This window comes from Sipha flava, unplaced genomic scaffold (assembly GCF_003268045.1).
Source record: "Sipha flava isolate LNK unplaced genomic scaffold, YSA_version1 202_pilon_pilon, whole genome shotgun sequence".
Taxonomy (NCBI): domain Eukaryota; kingdom Metazoa; phylum Arthropoda; class Insecta; order Hemiptera; family Aphididae; genus Sipha; species Sipha flava.
In genome coordinates, this window is record NW_020272797.1 from 915,010 (window position 1) to 921,849 (window position 6,840).

Below are 6,840 nucleotides of genomic sequence, written 5' to 3' on the forward strand. Positions count from 1 at the left end.
AAACATCGGTTAACATAAATCATTTGAAACAAGATAACAGAACGAATAATTAAAATCACAATTATATATTTAAAAAATATTTCTACATATTTAATTGCATTAGTACCTAATGATTAATAATAAACGGTCGACGATTAATGATGGTTATTTTGTTTTTCCATTCGTTTTTTATTTTTTATTCTTAATTAAAAATGGTTAATAATTTAAAATTACATTAATTATTACTTTTTTTTTTTTGTGCAATTTCCAAATAACTCCGTGATTCATGCGCCATACGATGTGTACCTATACAATTTTATGCTGAAATACCTAGTACATAGACGCGTTTAACGAAAGTTTTTAGATCTAATGATATTTACATGGGACTTTTATCAAACAATAATAATTGTATACAGAATACGTTTCTGTTTGACAATACGTCATATTTCAAAACGCGATGCGATTTAAATCAAATGAAACGGAAAAATAATCCACTTCCAATTTATTTTAATATAATAATATTGGTATCACTTCAAATATTCGCGGGAAATTGTTAACAACTTATCATTATAACATTGTAGTAGCACATAGTTTAAAACGATTTTGCACAACGAAGTAGACCATAGTCGTTGTCGAGTCCCGGGTCCTGAAATCGCAATAATTCAATTAGTACAGATAATGTACGTGGGTAGTGTTGCGCAATCGAATGAAATGTGATGTTTCCATCACGGAGACGCGATAAAACCGTTTAATTGTCAAACAATCATAATATGCAAAACAAATCTCCGATAAAAATAATGAAACATAATTATGATGACTGAAATTTTGTTTGTGACAACTATACATACTACTCGTATAAAACATGATATACGTATTTCATAGCAACACAAACAGAACGATAATTAAACTCAAAGATCTATTAATGGTGTTTACGTTTATAATAATGGTAATAACCAGAGGCAGATTGGGTATCAACTGGACCTATTATTATTACATTTAAATTAATAAATATTTTTGGTTAACTATGCTCAAAATATCCAAATTCGGATACTCTAATAGTAAATGATTTACCATTATAATTTAATATTACATTTTGTGTACGAGTAATTAATATAACACTATCGAGGGCTTTGGAGGCGATCACCCCTTTGCCTCCCTTACCAGTCTACTCCTGGTAATAATGGTAATAATTCGAATAAATATCATTACATATATGTATAATAAAGAGACCTATTCCGGCACAAATATAAAATGTATAAAATTCATTGTCACAGCACACGTGACTTACTCTAAGTCTAACTAATTGATATTGTTGATTAGGTTTAGAGTCTACTAGGTAAGTATGTAACTTACAGCAGTTAATAATAATAGTTCTACTAATCGTTCATGATAAAAATTATAAGTGAATAAAAAAAAACCCTTGTCATTACAAATCACATTTCAAACATTACTATTCATATATGAAACATAAGAGCATCAAATGCAGACGCGGTTAATCAGTGAAATATTGGCGTCGTAGAGTTCAATAAGCTCAAAGTTTAATCGTTGAAATTATAAAACGATCACGAACACAGTATTTGGAAATTGAAATATCATTTTAATATATTATAATGGGTACTTAACTGATTTAGGTTAACGATTTTGTGATGAAAAACGTTGATTACCTTTTTTTGTATCAAACAAAAAATATTATAATGATATTATAAACAACCGTGCGATCATAATGTTTAGGTCGTATGGAAATAATTTTCACCGAGATGGTAAGTTTGTGAAAACATAATATCAGCATTACTTATGGAAAATCTTAATAAATAAAAGTATATTCTCGCATATCACATTTACCCTCAGTCCAAAAAATATTCTCTCCCTCTTCGTTTTTATCAATGACAAAATAATCCTTATGGATAGCACTGTCAATGATCTAGGTTTCCATCCCAATAAAGGACTGACTTGGGTAACCCGTATAAAAACAAAATAGAAATCTTTTAACCCCAGATTTCACAAACTAAGACAACTACTCCGATCAAAAATGTCACTAGAAAAACAAAATATAAATTTATAAGCAATTGATATTCCAAGAAATGAAGTATGATATTTAATTTTTGAAGCACGGTAAAGATATCATATTTCCCCAAACTTAAATTAATATTCTAAATATAGCAAAAAATTGGGATCTTCTCTGGTCGAAACTCACATCCCTCTCAGCTTTTTCGGTGATCCACTAGAGGCGTACGTTTCTTTTACAGATATAGTCATTAGAGCAGCTAACTCAAGCATAACCAAATCTAAATCTTCTCTCCAGGATAAGGCCTCCTCTATCTGGTGGAATGATAACTGCACAGCCACAGTCAAAGCTAGATCTACTGCATTCCGGTTGTTTAGACAGTCTGAAACTTTTTTCAATTTCCTGATTTATAAAAACCAATGCGCAATCACTCGGAGAACACTTAAATTCGCCAAATTATCAGCATAGAGAGAATTCACCTCCACACTCAACCCTAGTACTCCTATTTCAACCTTTTGGTTCAACCTTTTGGTCCACAGCCAAAAAATTCAGACAAATGATCACTCCCACCTCTTCAGCTGCTAATGAAGATTGGTTTGATAATTTCTGTTCAAAAGTTGCCCCAAATTATGTCCCTATGTACAATGAAGTTGAATACACTTAATGTACTAATACAAGAGTCCATGTAGAGAACCACATCCTAACGAAGCCTTTTTTACTGATTGAACTACTAAATGCTATCAACTTCAGAAGATCTCCTGCTTCTGGATTAGACTCTATTTCCTCTATCTTCATTAAAAACCTGCCGGAGAGAGCTATCAGCTGTTTACTAGATATATTTAACATTATTTCTGTTCGTTATAATATAACATACATCTGCATGCAAGCGACTTCATTGTACAGTATATACTAGTCAATAGTCAGTCCATTATATTTTAGGTAATTATTTTCCCATTTATTTACTGCATATTGTACCGCATATTTTGATGTTTTTAACACAATTTATGCGCATATTTTAGTACTTTTTAGCGCATAAAGCTCCGAGTCTTGATCATAATTAATTTTTATTATAACCAAGATATTTATTCTATTAATTTAATAAGATATTTACATTTTATACATTATGAATAGCACATTATTTTATTGTATTTATAGTTTTATGTAACATGAACCAGCAACTTAAAAGGAAAAAATATATAAATTACGTGAACGAATATAATTATCTTGTACACAAAAGACGAATTAGTATAATTCCATCTTTTGTATATATTTTAGAAAATTTTGTCTAAGAATCCGAATTAAGGTTAATTCTTAATTAATTAAGGTAAATCGTAAATATTTGAATATAAATACTTAAAGTTTTCATGTGTAAAGTGTGACACATAGAAATTTTAAATAGCAATTTAGAAATTATTCTCATTTTTAATTTTTATTATGTATACAATTGATTAATTAAAATTTGTATGTATTAAAGATGGCATGTACGACCATTGCTGCAAGAACGTTCTAATTTAGGTAATTTCAATACAATGTTAAAAGAGCATCAGTTGTCAAACTCTTCTTTATTTTTTAATTTTATGAGAATGTCATCCTCTACATTTGAAAAGTTGTTGGCAATAGTTGGTCCTAGTCTTCAACGGTTTCCATCAAGAGCAGATAATTTATCTGTTGGAGAGATTGTAGGAGCCACATTAAGGTTAATTGTTATATCAGACTTAGTGACTATAAATAGTGCATTCTGTAAACATTTTTTAGAATATTAATTATAAATATTTTTAAAAAAGGTATTTAGCAACTGGCGAAAATATGATTTATAATTTGTTCAATTTTAGGATTGGCAAATCAATAGTCTTGAAATTAATATTAGTGTGTTGTAATCAGTTCCTGGTTAAGGGGGGGGGGGGGCAAAAGGAGCAGCTGCCTCAGGCGGCAACATTTTAGGAGTGGCAATTTTTTGACGGCGTCGACAAAAGTTTTGAAATTTTCTAATGTATATACTAGTTATTAGGAAAAATTATTAATTTATTATTGAAAAATATTAATAACAATTATATAATATTATATTATACTAAACCGTTGAGTTATGTCGTCAGTGTACATTCAGCATATTAAGGATAAAACCATATTATTATTATTTAGTGCTCAGACCTACGCATTTTTATTTTCGTTACACTGACATAAAAATTGTTTTTATTGTATTTCTTATATATCTCTATGTGTGTATTATAATTTATAACCATCAGTTTATTAAATTTGATATTAATAGTTTCAAATAATTTATTTATACACTACCAAGTTATTGTTTTTATTATCTCTCTCTCTCTCTCTCTCTCTCTCTCTCTCTCTCTCTCTCTCTCTTTATCTCGTCGCGTGGTCATAGTTGTCGTCGTTGTCGAGTTCGATTCACGAATCATGATTGACTGGAAAACAAACGTGCCTAATATTTTATTTTCAATCAATATGAGTGGAAAGCGCATACAAATTCATATATTGAAATAAATGTGTTGTTTCGGTTTTTTTTTTAATGTGGAAAAATTTAACGATGATATTTTACGAGAAAAATCAAAGCAGTTAATAAATATTTATAGTGTTTATAACCAAACCTTGAGTATGAGATTATACAATTTAAAATAATAATAAGTATTTTTCAGAAAATGAAAAATTATCTATGCACAGTTTTCATGATGTATTAACAATATCAATGTTAAACGATTCATTTCCTATTGCGGAAATAGCTTTAAAACTTTTTATATTTATACCATGTTCAAATGCTAGCGGAGAGAGATCCTTCTCAGTTTTAAAAAGAGTCAAGAACTACCAGAAAACATAATTATCTAATAAAAATATGTCATAGTTGTCTCTAATATCTATTGGAAATATTTTCCTAAAAAGTATAGGTTGGAATGATCAGTGGCGGATTTATCGGTCGTTTAGTCAGCGAATGCCGACGGGGCCTCTTCCTAAATTGTTTACCGAGGCCCAGAAAAATTATAGTTAATTTTTTTAAATTTTACCACAAAAAAAACTATAGTACAAACTGTTACATCCTTTACAATTACTATTTTTATTTATAACAAAATAATTTAAATACACAGGAAATATTCAGGAACACTCCGAATACTTTAAAAATAGAACATTTTATTTACAAACAAAGTAAAAAGATCGAATATAGATATAAATAAAAATACTATTACTTATAGAATTCTATATAATATCCGAGTATGAACACTATACGAGTATATGAACAATGATTTATTATCGGCTTCACTGCATCATGTTATTTCTAATGTACTATTTTACATTTTCGTATCGCGAAAAGGGAGTGTAGGGAGCAGCTTTGTAAAAGGGGCTAAGAATTTTAGTGATACATTTATTACGAGGCCTCTCTTTTGGATTTGCTAACTTCCTTTGAACCTTTAAATCCGAAATTGAAAATTTAAATTGAAAAACCTATGATATTATCTACCAAATTATTACAGAATAAAAATTTTTCGCCCTTGTTTATAGTTATGTTCATTGTGGTTAAACAATTATGGGTTTCTTGTATGCTTTTAGGTGATTTAGGATATAGTACTTTACGAGCATGATAGATGTTGTTTTTTATTAATTTCAAATCATTAGTGTCTATCGAAGATATATTGCTGTTTTTCAACTAGGTTCTAATGAGCTTTGAAGGTCATGTAGAAATATCATCTTGTGCTTTTCTTTTAACCGAGTTACTTAACTTTTGTCTATTCAGAACCTTCTCATGACATTTTTGGTGATTATGCACGTTACATTTCTCTATTATGTCTAAAGTGTAAGATAGTTTTAAAAAACATTTACATGTATTAAGATAACACTTCCAACGTTATACATCATTCCGCAACATTTTGTGGAAGCGAAATTTAAATCCGTCTTCAATGATAATTTTTTTACCTTTTTCGTTTGACATGAAATCCATAATTTAATTTTTATACGTAATATTAGTACCACAAAACACGCTATACTTTTTATATTTTATATTTTATTAGATGAATTTTTAGCCTTGACACGTGCCGGTATACTGACAAGTTACAATATGATTATAAGATTGTAAGATATTACCGATTATTATTAAGACTACTCTTATAGCCGGATATTACCGCGGACCCAATTCAGTATTATCAAATAACACCGCGGACCCAATTCGAGTATTATCGAATAACATCGCGGACCCAACTTGTGTTTATTTTAAGCGATCAAATAGTTCGGGCCCAACTCGCGTTTTCCCAATAGTGTATATAATTATATTCATAATTGAAAAAATAATTATTATATATCGAATTAAGATAGGCAGAGAATGACGTGGGGGGATCAAGTCGTCCGATGGTTCAGGAAATCTGAGGAAAAATAACCTGAGATAAGAAAATATATCCAATTTATAATTGTTTTAAAATATAATTCTGTTTAACCACCTATAAAGTGAAGTGGTCTGTATCTCAAAACAATGTTACATTATTAAATCGTTGAATTAAAAATTTTCAAGGAAGTAATTATCATAATTGTGTCATTTAAATTTTGTTTTAAAACATTTTAACCATTTTCCTCAATGTTTTAAACAATTAAATTCCGAATATTCCAATGATATATTTTCTAATTACAAACCTAATCTAATATAATATAATCAAAAATCTTTAGACTGTTACAATTTTATCAACGCCCGTATGGCATATAAACTGGAGTTTATCGATTCCACCGAATACTTTTATCTATCAATTCCGCCGAAGATTTATATGTGTATATAAAAATATAACATACGTTATAATATTAAAACATTTTCGTATTTTGTAATTACATAATATTGTTTCCAGCAGATTTTCTACTAAATACTGACA